The sequence below is a fragment of the Scatophagus argus genome, chromosome 6, assembly GCF_020382885.2.
Source record: "Scatophagus argus isolate fScaArg1 chromosome 6, fScaArg1.pri, whole genome shotgun sequence".
NCBI classification, from domain to species: Eukaryota; Metazoa; Chordata; class Actinopteri; family Scatophagidae; genus Scatophagus; species Scatophagus argus.
In genome coordinates, this window is record NC_058498.1 from 23,665,985 (window position 1) to 23,681,753 (window position 15,769).

The following is a 15,769-nucleotide window of genomic DNA, read 5'->3' on the forward strand; positions in this document are numbered from 1 at the left end:
GTTTTTGATATGGCTGTGCATATGACTGTGAAAGAACAATCAGGGTGAAAAAAATAGCTATATATTATAAGTTTAGACATTATTTATGTGTACAAATACAGTATTCAAATGTAAAACATACACAGGTATATGTAGGACATATCCAGGCAAAAATCATGTATATGCGCCCACATATTAATATACTTTACGACTTAAACTCCCTTCAGGACTATCATTACCATCACTGGGTTTATTTATGAAGCTCCTCTCAGTGCTGGGAAAAAATAATGTAGCTGCCTTTCATAAAGTCTCTGTAATGGATCCCTAATGGATTTGTCAAATTGACTGGGGAGAAGAGGAGCTGCTCGGAAGGAGAGAAATGGACGCAAAGTGGTCTTTGATCAGTGCATGTGTGTAAGAGAACATGTCTACATGTGTGTCTAACATTTGAATGAAGACCAAGCCTGCTTCGTTTACCTCAGTCTTCATGTCACACATGCTAAGCTATTTACTGTGTCTTATTTTTCAACGGTAAAGTTGTGCGGTTTCCTGTGAGAACGAAGGAAGACTGAAACCAACTGTCACTTTTTACTTTGTGTATTTCTTAGCAGTACCTTACTACTGACACTAAGATTTCTCTAAAAATGGCAATTTTAAAGTCTTAATAATTTATTACAGATGAAACAACTTGTGACAACCTGCTCCATGTCAGAGCAGAGTTGTCACACATGACAGTATGCACTGTCACATAGACAAGTGTGAAGAGTAGATTTCATTTCCTTTGAAGTACTGTAATTACATGCTTCATCTCAGGGGGCTGACAACCACCACACACCAAGCATCATCTCAAACTTTTTCAAAAATGTAAAAAGAAGAAATTTTTAAGTAAAGCATTAAGGGAGTTAAAACAACGAGTTATGACAACAAGCTTATGTCACATAAGGTGCCATGAAAGACACTGCTAAAAAGCATTTGAACACTTTTATTGTTATTAGTTGATTAGTGGATCAGGAAAACAACCTGGACTCAAAAGTATAAATTTACCTGAGAGATTACCTGATTATCTGATTATGTTCCCTAGTTGGGCTTTGTATACTTTAAGTCCAGACTAAAAAGCATTTTGAGAGTTTCTAACCTCCAGACGGGGAAGCTAGATATTCTGGTTACTGTAACTGAAATTTTACTGGCTCTCGGTTACAGTCACCAGGCTTGTGGATCCGGATCTGTTTTGCGCTATGAGTCCCGCACACTCACTCGAGTCAGTCGGTTACAGCCCGATTCAACCGAGCCCGATCTGCTATGTTTCCGGCCATGGAGGAAGTTTTCTAAACTGACTCTGCCAACTCCCTGAATCCTGTAATGGTGAATAAGGTAGCACCAATATGAATTTCTTAAGGCTGATGTTTCTTTCATTCCAGTCTTCTTCCTCTTGATGATGCTATCATAACAGCCTTATTAAATCACCTGAAAGACCTATTGTGACAGAAATTGAATTCCTGCTTGAAGTTGAGTTGCTTTCTCCAGATACCACTATACTAACCCTTAAATGTATTGACTGTGGAAGGCATTGGTTTTTCCCACATTTGTTTGTAGTGCTTTTCAATAGTGAAGGTGGAGTTAACAGTTAAGTTGCAAACAGCTGTTCTTCTCAAAGTGTTTATTGTCATATGCACAGAAGAAACACTGTACAATGACATTCTTCCTTTGCTGTAAGTACTGAATGCCAACATAAATAAGAGTGAAAAGAAAAAAGTATTATAGTAAGAAATAAGAGTAATGCAGTAGAGCAAAGATCCTAAAGGTATGAAAAATATAAAAACCTCTGTCTAGCTGCCAATAAACTATGTACATAACTGTGCAAGGGTAATAAACTATGTGTTACTATGTACGTAACTGTGCAATGGTAGCATAAACTGCGCAATGGTAATGAACTACTGTATATACATAAACTGTGCAATGATAACATAAGCTGTGCAATGGTAATATTGGCTTTATGTGCAGTCAGCCGTGTTTGTGCAGTTTGTGCAAATGTACATGTAGCCGGGTGATAGTGACTTGACTCCTCTCAGCTGTTTAAGAGTCTGATGGCAGTGGGAAAGAAAGAGTTTTTTTAAAGGTGTGGTCTTGCATTTCGCACTTCTGTATCTCCGGTCAGAGGGTAGCAGTGTGAACAGTCTGTGTTTGGGGTGGGTGGGAAGATGCTATGCAGGGAGGGCAGTGGAGTCCTGGTGATCTTCTTCACCACTCTCTGCAGGCGCTTGCAGTCTCCAGCAGTAGAGCTGCTATACCAGGTAGTGATGCAGTTGGTCAAGATGCCCTCAGCCACGCAGCTGTAGAAGCTGCTGAGGATCTTGGGTGACATACCAAACTTCCTCAGCCTCCTCAGTAAATACAGTTGCTGTTGAGCCTTCTTAACTACCTGGGTGGTGTCCAAGTGAGGTCCTCACATAAGTATTTGAAGCTGTTCACCATCTCAACTTCAAGCTCCCGGATGAACAGTGGGTCATGAGGAAGGAGGGGTCTCCTTCCTCATGACAGGGTGTAGAGGATGGGGCTGAGGACACATCCCTGTGGAGTGCCAGTGTTTGTTGGCTGAAGTCCTACTGCCAATCCTGAGTGACTGGGGCCTGCCGGTCAGGAAGGGCCAGTCACAGAGGGTTGGGTTCAGGCCTAGTGTAGACAGTTTCTCCGTGAGTTTGTGGGGGATGATGGAGCTATAATCAACAAAGAGCATCCTGATGTAGGAGTCTTTATTTTCAGGTGGGAGAGGGCGTAATGGAGGGCAGCTGCAATGGTGTCTGAAGTGGACCTGTTGGGCTGGTAGGCATACTGCATGGGGTCCAGGGTGTCCGGTATATTGCTCTGAATGTGGGCCAACACCACTCTCTCAAAACACTTCATGATAATTGAAGTAAGATCGACTGGTCTGTAGTCATTCAGGCAGGTGGGTGGGTTCTTCTTTGGAATAGGGATGATGGTTGTAGTTTTAAAGCATGAGGGAACCATGCTCTGGCTGAGGTTGAAAATGGAGGAGAGGACATCAGCCAGTTTGTTGGCTCATGCTCTAAGAGCCCACCTGGGGATGTTGTCAGATCCTGCTGCCTTACAGGGGTTGATCCTCATCAGGGCTTTGCATATTTGACCCAATGAGACTGTTGGTGGAGGGGAGGGGGGTCCGAAGGCCCTGCTGTGCGTGTACCTCCTCTCTGTGCTGGTGCCGGTGGTGGTGGACTCAAAGCGAGTGTAGAATGTATTGAGGTCATTCAGTAGGCTGTCTTCCTGATGGTGCTAGGGGCTGTTTTGTAGTCTGTGATGTGCTGCAGGCCTTGCCACATCCGCCTGGGGTCAGCAGTAGAATAGAAGCCGTCTAGCATTCTCCATTGCTGTTGAGATGGCTTCTCTCAGTCTGTACTGTGCAGCTTTGTACTCCGTGTCATTGCCTGATCTGAATGCAAGACAGCGGGCACGCAGCATGCTGCGCACCTGACTATATATCCAAGGCTTCTGGTTGGGGAACTTGACTTGTATGGTGGGCGTAATGTTGTCAGGACAAGTGCTGATGTACCCAGTCACATACTCTGCATAGTCTTGCATGCAGACAGAAGAGTCCTCCAGAGTGGCTGCAGGTTTAAACACATCCCAGTCAGTCAGGACAAATCAGTCCTGTAGGGTGGTCTCAGTTTCTGGGGTCTAGAGTTTAACTGGTTTGATGACAGGATTTGTTTGCTTCAGTCTTTGTCTGTAGGCCGGGTACAGGAGAGCAAAGAGATGTGGTCAGAGTGTCTGAAGTGGGGGCAGGGTGCAGCTCTGTAAGCACCACTTTGCTGGCATTTCAGCAGCAACAACTTCACAGTGCATGTTCGCCAATACACACACCTTCCCCTTTAGTCTTACCAGAGGCCACGGTCTGATCTCCTTGGTGTACGTGGTAAGTCTGCAGCTAAATGGCACAGTCTGGGACTTTGTCTGACAGCCAGGTGAACATAAGAGCGCAACCCTCTCTTATTTCCCGCTCCTGTTGTAGTCCTGGCTCTGAGCTAGTCTAGTTTGTTTTCCAGAAACCACATGCTGGCTAGCAAGAGGCTAGGTAGCGGTGGTCGGCTAGCGCAAGCTTTCAACCTAGCATGCAGTCTTTCCCGCTTGCCTTGCTTGTGTCGCCGTCTCTGGAGCTCCATCACATCCATATGAGTAAAGTCCACTCCATCTTGCCATAACCGTTAAATTAGCTACATTATATAAACATGCTAAATGTAGGCCATTTGCCATACATGGAAAAAAAGAGATTGTGTAAAGTATACAATATAGATATGATAGAATTTATTATTATATTATTCATGCCATTAAGGCTAAAATTTGCCACAGTGATGATTAATCAAAGTGATGTTTGCTGCAAACCTGACATTTACAACCCCACAACTTAATATACACAATGCATTTGACTTATTCGCCTTAAATATTAAAGACTCAATTATGTACTAGGATATACCTGTAAATATAGATTAAACAATATTCAGATAGAAGCATGCTTTGGCTTATCACTTTGAATGCACATTAATCTTTCTCTCCTGCAATTGTAGATACACAAGTGTGCACACACAAACACTCCCACACACACAAAGAATCGGAAGCAAAGGTCACTGGTTGACTGCAAATGTCTGCAAGTTGCTTCAAGATAATGAAACGAACAACTTATTCTGCTTGGTGCCATTAAGTCTCCCTCATGCATTCTGAATACACAAAATTATGAATTAACACATTTGCTGCAACATTTCCACTTTCATTTCATACACTTAACCACCCTTAACACACACACACACACATTGTCCAGGAATGTTCACCTGACTCGAGTCAGAAGTGTGCTCCGGCCACAGCTCAATTTGTCCGTTAGCTAAAGGTCATGCTGAGTGTGTTTTACCAAGGAGTCGGCATTTCAGATCTCATTTGTTCCCTTTCACTTCTTGCCTACACCTCACAGTATTGAAGGCAGCAATTCACAGGCAGACAGAAAAAAGCAGCAAAAAAAAGACAAAGGTCATTTTTCCATCTTGACTGTCAGGCCAATTTCATAAAATCTCTAAAAATAGTAAATGAGGGATCTTCTTACCCAGATGGTGCAGATGTGAGGAGTTACTAATGACCACGCCTTATTTATAAGTTTTATTTGATACCTTATTTTGATCCCTATGTGCATAACTAACATTAGCTTCGCAGTCACAGTGTTGGTGTGAGAATTGTTTTAGCCATGTGAGAGCATGAGACTAAAGGTGAAAGCATATGTCACACACCAGAAGCGTTGAGAGTTGACAACCCTATTATGTACTATGCTGCCCACTGTTTACCAGTAGGTAACATATATACAAAGTCAAAAGTCAAAGTCAAAGTGTACTTTATTGTCAAAGATCTATGTAACAGGGGTTAGCACAGAAAATTGAAATTTCGTTTGACCAGTCTCCAATGTGCAGTAAAAACTAAAAACTAAAACTAAAACTAAACATGTAGGTAAGACAGTGACAATAATTTCACACACACACACCCACACACACACGCACACACACCCATACACATACACCCACAACAGGCACACACAGTGTGCAGTAAAAGGACAGCATCCTGATAAAACTATGTACAATAAAAATACACACACACACACACACACAGTCATAGCAGCAGAAGTACAGTCAATGGACATACCGGTATGTGCAGTAGGATGCAGTATGTAAGGTACATATAACAATGACAATAAAAATAATGAGACACAAATGTATCAGTTACAAGGTTCAGCCAAAACACTGCAGTCTTGTTCAGTTATACAGGCTCACAGCTTTGATAATGTGAAGTCCCTTTCACACATTCACTGCAACCTCGACATTATTCATAGGAGCTGTATACAAGAACGCCAATGCCTGAATGAGCTGGACTGAGCGTTAAACAGTGAGCAAGTGGATGTGTCGGGGGTGCACAGAGTATTGCTGCTTCAGCTGCTTTTCTTCTTGCCTGTACATTGCTACTTTTTTTGTTGATGATGTGAATATGTCCACATACATATAGTATTGATAACAATGAAACAACTTGAAGTAAGACGCAATGCTTTATGCAGTATATAAATGTTCAAGATAGATACATCTAAAGTTTAAATGTACCTGTGTGAAACTTATCTATGCTGAAGCTAAACAATGCAGCAAACACACTGCCTTCATTTGCAGCATATATTCCAAACCGAAGACAGAGTCCTAATGCAGTACTTTATTTTTATGCACGGCTTCAATTCTTGTCAACTGCCTTTGTATGTACCTTCTAACACCATGTGAATCCTCTTGGTTCTCTGGTAGTGATCTGCTATGTTTCCAGAGATCAAGCTAAACATAGACAGGTCGAGTTCTAACATTTTTATGTAGCGCTAGCAGATATAGAAAATATTGTGACTGCTTTTAAACTCAAGTTGAAAATATTTCTCTTCTTGAATGCCTTTGAATGAATCTTAAGGATCCCAAATTATCCATCTTTGGCTTATTTTTTTTATTCTTAGTCTACTTATTTTACCAGTTGAACCTATTAAAGGTGTCTAACATTTTGTTAATATCTGTCAAATTGGTATATTTAATGCTTTATGTATCATTTTTTGAGGCAGTATCTCATCAGATTTTGTGGTGAACAGTGATGCATAATATGCAGCTTGTTGAAAAAAATATATATTCAAATGCTTCTGGATTCTCATTTCATCTACATTTGCCAGACCCATACAAATATTCTATATTCATGGATTTTTTCTACTTCTACTTCTACTGTCACAAACACTCTGTAGCTAATTTACATGAAATACAAAGAATGCAAAGGCAGTTAAGAGGTAAAATCGTTATTGACAGGATAGAATTTTTATGACATGATGATTGTGAAAAATAGACAGCAAGAAGGGAAAGAAATGACCTTAACCTCAGTGAAACCATTGACAACATATTGTCAAAACAAATGTCACACAAGTGAAAAGAAAGTTGACATTTCTGAATTCCAGACTGTTTGGTTTTCAGTCGTCCCGTTGGGAACACGAGTGTAGTTTCAATCATGTTGCAGTTGTCTCTATTCACTATATGGTTCCTGGTTGCACAGCAAATGTTATAATGTTAAATCAACTCTGAGACAGCTAGTTCTAACACTATGCTTTGTCTTATTTTGTCTCCCCAGAGTTAATATAACACTTGCTAAAGTGTTACTAATACACCTCAGATTCAGTGTTAAAGTAACTCTACCCAGAGTTAAAAATGAACTCTATAACACTAGAGGTAGAAACCCATGAGCATGCATTAGGAGAGGCGTGGTTTCATAACTCAAGGAGTTGTGTCCCAAAACACTCTCTTACGCAACTGACTCCTTTACAGTTAAATCAGTGCTTCTCAAATAGTGGGGCGCGCCCCCCCAGGGGGGCGCGGGGCGATGCCAGGGGGGGCGCGTGTGACCCTGGGGAACATGCTTTTTTTGCCGTACTAGAATAAAGTGTAATTGCACATCCACTACAGTAGTTGGCAGTGGCGCTCTCATTGTCAGAGTGTGCGCAGGGAGTATTAGCTCTATGGTGTAGCGGCTTTTTTGCACCGAGCAGGCGATATGAAGTGCAGTAAACGAACCCTTAAGAGACAACATGAAGAAATTTTTAACAGGGATGAGAAGAAAGGCGGAGAGAGACGAAGATAATGAGACAAAAGTAACTCACCCGAAAGCTAAGACGAGGAAATATGACGAAGCATATGTAGCGCTTGGCTTCACTGTGACTACAGTGGGAGACGAAAGACCGGTGTGTTTACTGTGTCTAAACATGCTGGCAGCGGACAGCATGAAGCCAAATAAATTAAGGCCCCACTTGAAGACATTACATCCCAATCATGCTGATAAGCCGCTGGAGATTTTTCAGCCAAAACGTGCCGAATATTGCCAACAATCATCCCGCTTTGTGAATGCTACTTCAGTAAACCAGCGAGCACTGTTAGCATCCTATTATTACATATTATTAAATATTATTACATATTATTATTACTATTATTTATAGTCACGGCGGGGGGGGGCGCGAATTGTTTTCTACTTGCTGGGGGGGGCGCAACAGAAAATAATTGAGAAGCACTGAGTTAAATCAACTTTTAACAGTGTTATTTCAACTCTACATTTTAACTCTTTTGCTTAATATACTTAACCCAAATCATGTAGCTCTTTCTTTAAATTAACATGTGAGGGATACACCAAGCAGAATTTTGAATTAATGTGGAGGGTAAAGGTCATGGTAGTAGAAAGGAATTAAAGTTTGATGGCTGCATGGTCACAATCATTACAATACTTAGCAGTGTGATAATACATTAATCTCTCTTCCACAGAGACCCAAACCACACTCAAAAATTTAAAAAAAAAAAAAAATGCAACTTTCTCTTAATTAGATATTTACTAGTGCTTTAAAACTTGCTCCTCTGTGTTCCTAAATCAAACAACTTGAAAACCCTATATTCCTTGAGGGATCCCTCACTACGGATTTTGGCCACGCATTTGTTGTTGTTGTTGTTGTTTTTGTAATTGAATCTAGTATTACAGTGAGTTTTAATTAGCACAAAAAAGGATCAACTGTCCTCCACTGACATTACTCCTGGGACAAGCTAACATGCTCCCAAAAGCTTTCCAAAGGAAGTGAATCCTTTTAGTTATTTTGTTTGAGATAGATGCTTAGCCGACATCATGTCACACCTCAGGCCTTGATTAATTATATATATCAGCCGTAGCCTAGAGGTTGGCATAGTATATATATATATGTGTGTGTTTGTGTCATCAATATATAGTTTATATTTTGCTTTTGTCGGTAGAGGTTTTCTTATGTTGTTTCTTTGTTCAGATATGCTTACCAGCATTATGTGTGAACACAGCATCACATAAGTTTGTGAAATAGTCACAAAATCTAATAGATTTGTGTACATAGAGACAAAGTTTCAATTGTCTCTATGGTGCTGATTTTATGAACAGCTGTGAGACTGGGTTGTATGCAAAGAATTGATACACCTCCATTAATACACCTATGACCTGTTTTTCTGACAGGAGCTTGTAACTGAACAGCAAGTCAATGCGGTTTATCTTGAGAAAGAAACAATAAGATTACATTTGAAAAGAGATGTTGTTGGGTCTGGAATTTTGAATACCACCACCATCTACCAAATGACATGGAGCCCCATTGTACTGCGGTGAGCCATGGACGGGATCTCAATGGTTCAACAAAATTCACACCACCACTATTATCTCCTAAGAGAATAAAAGGAAAAGATATCCCCTGCTGATTATGGGCCTGAAGACATGGCCTCAGACATGCGCACCCTCTCTCAAACACACACACACACACACACTCACAGCCCTGAGGTATCAGCTTGCCTTTGTGCAGAGACGAGTAGTCATGGCTGTCCTTATCATTGCTTGATGATAATAAAGAAGGTGGGATGCTTTTCTCCCACATGGAGGACAGATAACAAAGAAAGAGCTGGACTGTCTGAGATACCGTGCCACAGACTAGCCTCCCATCCTCTCCATCCTCCCCTCCCTTCGTCTATCCAGTCACCCTCCCCTTCTTTTCCTCTCTTGCCTTTTGTTGTTTGAGAGACACATCAGATCGTGTTGCAGAAGAAAAAGCGAACAGACGACAGGTGATACAGCTTCTGCTTGCAGGTAAGGGATGTCAGATGGTATTAAGAAGAATAAAAAACTGAGAGAGAAGAGAAGGCTGGGGAAAATCAAACAGCAGCAGGTGCATAACAGCGTCAGGAAGCTGGGAATAATGTAACATTTGTACAAAAGGAGCATTCATAAAGTACTTTGTAGAAAGTGATAGAAGAAAAAAGGTTCACATGAACAACAAAACCATACAAGAATAACATGTGAAAAGCAGATAAAAGACCAACCCTGTTTTAAAGGTATACTACACAGGATTTTCCTAAAAAAAAATAATGTCTCACCAAAAGTAATCCCTCTCTCTTCACTTATGACTCACATATGTGGCCATGTATTTATCTGTAGAGACCCTGTCCTCCGCCTGTATTTTCTTATTTTCATAGTATTTTGCTGTGCTCATCCTTTAGGCAATGAGCGTGTAGCCCCTTACCATTAACAGCGTCTGGGGTGTGGGACTATAAAAAGGAGGAGAGCTGGTTTAATCGCTCAGTCTCTTTCCTCTGCTCTCGGTTTGTCATGGATGTGAAAAGAGCTGTGGGTCTGTGAGTCTCTTTGACCGATGGTGGGGCTGAGCTACCTGTGAGTCGTGTTCTTGGATGCATTGGCTACAAAGTCATCACCATGTTGTAGGCTTTAAATGTGTTTACAAATAGCAGTCTTTAGATTCTGTCTTGTTTGCATTTAATTATATTTATTTCATTTAAAAGTAAATGGTTAAAGATTAAACTAAGACATGAAATGTTCTTAAACTCCTTAAACTCCCAACAGATCAGTATGACTCAGAGAATAATAAAGCTTGAGCAAAAATATCCCGACAACATTCTGAAGAGAAGAAGGGGTCAGAAAAGTTAAGCTTCAAAATTAATTTCTTCCATGCGTCACACACCCATGCCTCAGTTCCACAGGGAAAACTATGTCCTCATGGACCCTCAATAAAACAGAATAGAATAGAAAGCTTTTATTGTCATTGACAACAACAGACATGCTGTAGGCACAACAAAATTGCAGGGGCTACAACGAGGTGCTGGTCCTAATATAGGTAGTAAAAAGTATAGTTCACAGTATGGGTGAAAATCCACAATATAAATACAAATACAAAAATACAGATGCTGTACAAGAACACAAATGCTACAAAAATATGAATGCTGTACAAAATATTAAAGTTATCCAAAATATCCAAGTTTAAATACAAATGCTACACAGAAATACGAATAATATGCTAAGAAGAAGAAGAGTGCTGCATCTGTATTTGTATAGCAAATGGTAGCAGGATGTTGCCTGACAAGATTATTGCTCATTATTGCACATACAATTGGGTGCTGGAGCCTATCCCAGCTGACTACGGGCGAGAGGCGGTGTACACCCTGGACTGAAAACCAGTCAGTCACAGGGCTGACACACAAAGACAAACAACCACACACACTTACACTCTCACACCTATGTGTAATGAGGGTAGCCACTTAACCTAATGTGCATGTATTTGGTATTGTGGGAGGAAGCCCACGCAGGCACAGGGAGAACATACAAACGCCACATAGAAGGGCCCAGACCAGGATTCAAACCCGCAACCCTCTTGCTGTGAGGTGACAGTGCTAACCACTGCACCACCACGCCACCCTAAATCTGAGTTAAGCTTGACTTATTTTAAAACAGCTGTTGTACAAAATTATCGGCCAATTCACCTAGTAGCTGAAGAGATATGTCACAGGATAAGTCACAAGTTGGAGCTGATGATTGTGTTAGATTATTAAAACAAACAAACAAACAAACAAAAAAAACAGTCAGTGAGAGTTTCTGGAAACCTTAAAATTATGCATCGATGTTCAGATCAACATCCAATGATAAAATGGCCCCAGACTAAACTAAACTCTATTAATTTCATGAACCACCTAAATTTTAACCGCACATTTTTATCAAGGCAAGAGAGGTGAGCCGGGCTCCGTTACAACACAATATTTTTGTCTGTCAATATGGTCACTGTGCCAGATTAGATGATTACAGAGTCGTTAATTCTTGCCATGACTCGTTAAAGAAGCATGACAGACTACTTGTTGGTCACCACCCAATCATAGCTTGCAGTCTTTCACAGCCTGTCTGATGTCATTTGGAGGGATATGTCAGAGACTAACTTCCACAAATGAGAATTTAACCCACACACATTATACTGGCTGCCTAAGCTGATGTGTGGAGTATGAAAGCTGTGGACAGGCATATTTCAGGAGACAAGGATCTACTGAAGAGGCACTATAGTTTTTTAGATTTTGGGAGCTTGACTCTTACTTGGGACTGACAGTAAGCATATTATTGCTACACCAGGTGTGTCTTTGCACAGAATGTCTTGAATAAAGGCCTATCTATCTCATCTTATCTTATCTTTTCAAAGTGCCACACCTGCCGTTTTTGTTTCTTACCTACATCTGTGGTTCATTGCAGATGCAGTGGCCCGTATCTTGTTCAGATGCGCTACATTCTTGCTTTCTTTATTATTATTGTTATTATTTTTGTTTTTTTAGCTTTAATATGTAAGTATGTACCTATGAGAGAGATAGACTCATCAGTATTGCAGAAAGAGGCACAGCATCTGGATTAATAGCAGAAGATTTTTTGGGATGATGACTGCCATTGACTGACAGTACCTTTCAACTGTTCAACCTGGCCTGACTGACCCCAGAAGAGGGGAAACAGACACAGGATAGGAGACATGCAAGCTCAGTCCGGATTTAAGGCTGCTCCTGACTAATATTTGGTTGTAGGAAAATAAACTAAGCCAAGCAAGGGATATGGAGCTGTATACTGTATAACACATTACTAATTAATTATTTATTTGATAAAGCATAACAAAAAAAATGAACGGCTTTATATACCATTGGTAGTTTAATGTACAAGAGTGGATTGTATTATGTGATAATGTGGTCTGCATTAAATGAAAAATGGTGAAAAAGAATTAAGTAGCACTGAGTACAAATACCATCAAAGTTGACCAAGTACAGTTCTTTAGTAAACTGTTACAATGTGTGATTAAACATCAACCTCCCCATCTCATAATTATTGCTCTGGTGCTCATTTTTTTTAGCTGCTATCCTCTGTAATCATTTTACTTCAATTAATGAGCTTTAGATTTAAAAGGCACTCTTTCTCCCTTCTTCTTCCATCTCTCTCTCTCTAACACACACACACACACAGAGGGATACGGTGCTACCAGATGCCTGCAGCCATGACACCTGTTAAATACCAACCCCCCATCTCTGTGTGTGTACGTGTGTACATACTACCCCTGACACATGCAAAACATGGTAAGACAAAACCACAGCAGGTAGGCAACACTGAACTGCAGGTCCTTAATCTCCCCCTGGCTGCTCTGTTAATGAATGTTTCTGAGGAGGATACTCCAGAGGACGGCATCCGAGTACACACAACACACAGCCACAGGGCTGGCCTGGTGTGGTGTGTTGCATGGTAACCACTGCACCTTGGAACATTATCAGCTCCCATCACTTGGTTACTCGGGAACCAAATGAAACTGAGCTGCAATTAAGTGTTACGCTCAAACTGTGAGAAATTTGGTTTCTGTGGCCGTTTTTGCTTTCCACTGTTAAGTCACACTGCATTATGGGTAGACTATGAGGCTATGATGCAAACATATTTTTTGTCAAACATGCATTTCTTTTGCTTTCAATGCATTTGAACAAAGCATCTACTACTACTTATAAAGGAGGAAATACTTTTGACTTGTTTGGTCTCAAAGCAGCAAAGGTTCATGTAAACTGATTAAACTCAGTGACTGTTTAACCAGAGAATGACCAGCAGCATGTAAACACAGCCAGTGATGGATGAAAGAAAGCAACTAATTATCTCAATTCAGAAAAGTAAAGGGCATGCAAACTCTATTCACACATCCAGTTCGAGTACATGAGCTGTAAGCAAACTAAATCAATCCATTTACCTTATAAAGCAGATCTGGCTGAACGCCCCGGTAGTTGCCTCAGTCTGTGTGTGTGTCTCAAAGAGGGGGCAGCAGAGGATAAAGGCTGTTGTGATAGCTTCTTTTGTGTGCTGTTTCTCCAGCTACAACGCTACAGCAGACAGGGAGAGCTGCCTGCTTGTTTACCTGACTACCTGACACTCTGCCTGCCGACAAAACACACTGCTTGGTTACTTCTATGACTGCTTACCTAGACCTTCCTGACTATTTACCTGTCTACAGTAACTGCCTGCCCAAAGGGCTCACAGTTACACCTGTTAGTCTGCCCTGGCTGTGTTTTAGTTGAACTGTCTGCTGAAAGCTAGCTTCTGTGTGTGTGTACTGACATTAGAAAAGCCCTTCCTCCTCTCTACCTGCACTCATCCAACCTGTTTGGCAGAGTGTGTGTGTGTGTGTTTGTGATCGGACAGGTCTCTTTTTTCATGCTGTAATTCAGAGTGGCTAGGTTTAACACACTGTAACTAGACACACGCACACACACACTCACATACATACATATACACAGTTAGTACATGGCTCTCTGTTGCCACTGAATTGCAAGTACATGTTTATTCATAGTGGAAATAAATTAAAATTCCACTGAGCTCTCAGTTTATATGTGATTGAAATTGCCACTGTTTAAATATTTTTTTTATATAACACCATTTATGACTTTAATATCTGTTATCTCACTTATAGTTCTTTCTATATAACTGATACCAGATGACTGGCCTGAAATATAAATCCCTTTTCATTTTCACCTTGTTATTACCTTTGGCATGTTCAGTCGGCTGCTAGGAGTGTCAGTCATGTCCATCAAAGTAATATGTCAATTTAGGAGTTTCTGTCATCTAATAGGAGTCCCTGCTGTGGCACAATGTATGGCATTTTGAATTCTTATGATGATCGTTGAAGGTCTGAAACCTTTACACCAAAGTCTTGTTTTTTGTCACACTCTGTTCTGTCAGTTGACATTATACACTTTAATGTCAGTCATGCATACAGTCGTGTTAGAACAGATTCCTAGGCATGCTTCTAGACATATATACATATATATGTTTAATTTATTATACTGGATATTTAAAAGAAATGCTCATTTTCAAGTCTGTTGACTAACTTTTCTTGAACACAGGGTTTTCATCTGGCCAGGATAGCTGATGGGCTTCAATTTTACTTCTGTACATTCAGGCCTTCATTAAAATGTAATGTTTAAAAACACTTCTTTTAACCCCAGTCTGTGAAAGGGCTGATCAGCATAGGGGACGATGTTAAAAAACAAATAGGTTGATTATTATATTGTCGCTACTCCGTGAAAAAAAAAACGTATCTCCAAAATTTGTGTTTTCCAGGAGCATTTTTTTTCTATGCACTCCAGTGACATGTGGTTATTTACGATCCTCCGGTCTCATTATGTCCCACCAAACTTGATTGCAGGCTATTCTACATCTCCACTTAACACATTACGCTAACAAAAGCTTTTGGTTTACATTTTATATTGAAAGGTTTGAAAGAAACTGCTTGTAGTAGTCCAATAACAATGTATAATGTAAAGGGAAGTGGTACAAGGAGAGTTTAAATACATGTACTTTTTCAGATGTTCTCTACTTGTCTAAAAGGCAGCACGAATGAAGCAGAGTACAGAGAATTTATGAAGGAAAGAATGGACTTTCAGTTCCACTTTGAGTCATCGATTCACTACACAACAGGTTATGATACACTGAGATATTACAGCTCTGCAACGTTATCAATATGGTTCATTTATTATATTCTTACTTTATGTGTCTCATTGTAACAATTGTGAGGTCAGCGCTGTGAGTACTCTGTTCATGTAACAACGTAACCTACCTAGAATGTGCTTGTAGGCTACACATATTTGTTCAGCAAAAAGCTAAACTTTTTTACTGAATTACCTTGTGTTTTTTAAGACCAATGACTAACCTCATTCAGAAGTCCATCTCACACCTTTTTTTTTTTATTCAGCAAAACAATGACTGTATGACTGTAAACCTAAATCTAATGTGTCCCAATTCCTGATCTCTAGACAATCTATAGTTTATGGCATGCCTTTAAAATTGTAGAAAATTGTTAAAATTGTATTTTTTCTGAGATTAAACAATTCTGAAGAAAAAAAAGAAGTTCACTTTA

General features: G+C 40.3%; 1 protein-coding gene across 3 annotated transcripts in view; it reads right to left on the reverse strand.

Moving 5' to 3' along the window:
* LOC124061065 (inactive N-acetylated-alpha-linked acidic dipeptidase-like protein 2) overlaps window positions 1-15,769 on the reverse strand; it is a 466,730-nt gene that overhangs the window by 365,849 nt on the left and 85,112 nt on the right. The window contains exon 1 of one of the 3 annotated variants that reach the window (XM_046392591.1): window positions 13,607-14,167. The exons of the other annotated variants lie outside the window; for them this stretch is intronic. The gene's annotated coding sequence lies outside the window, so the exon portion shown is untranslated. Of the gene's footprint in view, window positions 1-13,606; window positions 14,168-15,769 lie in introns of those variants that run through there. 3 annotated transcript variants of the gene reach the window in all.